This window comes from Coenobita brevimanus, unplaced genomic scaffold (assembly GCF_032717465.1).
Source record: "Coenobita brevimanus isolate Jiangsu-jjx unplaced genomic scaffold, ASM3271746v2 jjx.HiC_scaffold_217, whole genome shotgun sequence".
In the NCBI taxonomy this organism is placed as follows: domain Eukaryota; kingdom Metazoa; phylum Arthropoda; class Malacostraca; order Decapoda; family Coenobitidae; genus Coenobita; species Coenobita brevimanus.
In genome coordinates, this window is record NW_027643072.1 from 207847 (window position 1) to 209818 (window position 1972).

Consider the following 1972-nt stretch of genomic DNA (forward strand, 5'->3'; position numbering starts at 1 on the left):
AAGGCAGAGTATAAGAGAGAAGTGGAGGAACGATTGGGCAAATATGAATTGGAGCAGATGGGAGACGTGGAAGGTGTGTGTAGGATATTTACAGAAGAAATATGTGCAGCATGTGATGTGGTGTGTGGAAGGAAGAGAAGACGGAGGGGGATGCAAGGAACGGCGTGGTGGACTGAAGAGGTGAGACAGGCTGTGGCACAAAATAAGAAAGCATACAATGAATGGATGAGAAATAGGGGCGTGGAAGAAGTTGAGAGGCGGAAGAGAGAGTTATAAGTAGAAAGAAAGAAAGAAAGAGGTTAAAAAATTAGTAAGAAAGAGTAAGAAGAGAGTGGATGAGGAATTTGGAAGGAATTTGAGTGTAAAGTGGAGGGACTGTAAGAAAATGTTCGGGAAAGAGGTGAAAAGAGTAAGACAGGGTGGAAGTGAGGTTAGCAGGGGAGTGAAAGATAAAAATGGTAGATTACTAGTGGAGAAGGGAGAAAAAGTGAGCAGATGGAGAGAAAACTTTAAGGAATTGTTGAACATAGAGGATGGAAGTAATGCGATTATAAGTGGCTGGGGGAATGGCTGGGAGAAGGAGGGAGGTGAGAAGACAGGAAGAAATCAGTAGGATAGAAGTTGTGGAAGCAATGAAGAAAGTTAAATCTGGGAAAGCCCCAGGAATTGATGGAGAGTGTGGTGAAATGCTGAAGCATGGGGGAGAGATAGTAGTAGAATGGATGTGGAAGATGTGCAGATTGGCCTGGGAGGAAGGTAGAGTCCCGGAGGATTGGAAGTCAGGTATAATTATTCCCTTGTACAAAAGAAAAGGGGAAAAAGAAGTGTGTGGTAATCAAAGGGGCATTTGTCTTCTTAGTATAATAGGAAAAGTGTATGGTAGGATACTTATTGATAGAGTTAGAGAAAGAACAGAGAAATTAATTGGAGAAGAACAGGGAGGCTTTAGGAAGGGAAGAGGTTGTGTAGATCAGATATTCATTCTTAGATCTTGAGTGGAAAAGTTTCTAGAGAAGGGAAAGAAGTTGTATGCGGCTTTCATGGATTTGGAGAAAGCATATGAGAAGGGTGGATAGACAAGGATTGTGGGAAAGTGTTAAGAATATATGGAGTAGATGGGAAGTTGTTGAATGCTGTGAAGAGTATGTACGATGGTGCGAAGGCTGCAGTGCGTGTGGATGGTGAACTAAGTGAATTTTTCTCTTTGAAAGTTGGGTAGAAACAGGGATGTGTCATGTCTCCATGGTTGTTCAATCTGTACATGGATGGGGTAATAAAAGAGGTACAAGGTAGGGTAGTGGATGTTGGAGTGGCCCTGGTGAAAGAGGATAGTGTCTGGAAACTCCCTGTACTGTTGTTTGCAGATGATACTGTGTTGTTGGGTGAAGACGAAGGGGAGCTGCAAGGCTTGGTGGATGAGTTTGGGAGAGTGTGCAAGAAACGGAATCTAAAGGTGAATGTAGGGAAGAGTAAAGTGATAGTCTTCGAGAGAGGTGAAGTCAGTGAATGTACAGCGCGGTTGGATGGTGAGAAATTGGAAAATGTGAGTACGTTTAAGTACTTGGGTAGTGTGATGAGTAAGGATGGAGGTTTGGAGGGTGAAGTGCTTGAAAGGGTACAGCAGGGAAGAAAGGTTGCTGGTTCTTTGAAAGCAGTGATAAGAAACAGGGAAGTGAGCATGGAAGTGAAAAAGTTACTACATGGTATTGTGATACCAACTCTAACGTACGGAAGTGAAGTTTGGACGTTGTTGGAAGGACACAAGTCAAGAGTGAGAGCAGTGGAAATGAGTTATTTAAGAGGAGCCTGTGGAGTCACATGGAGAGACAGGCTGACGAATGAGGATATAAAGGAGCGTTGTGGTGTGGATGTGGATGTGATAGGAAGCGTTATGAGAACACACTGAGGTGGTTTGGCTATGTGGAGAGGATGGAGGGTGAAAGACTGACGAAGAGAGTGTATGTGAGTGAGG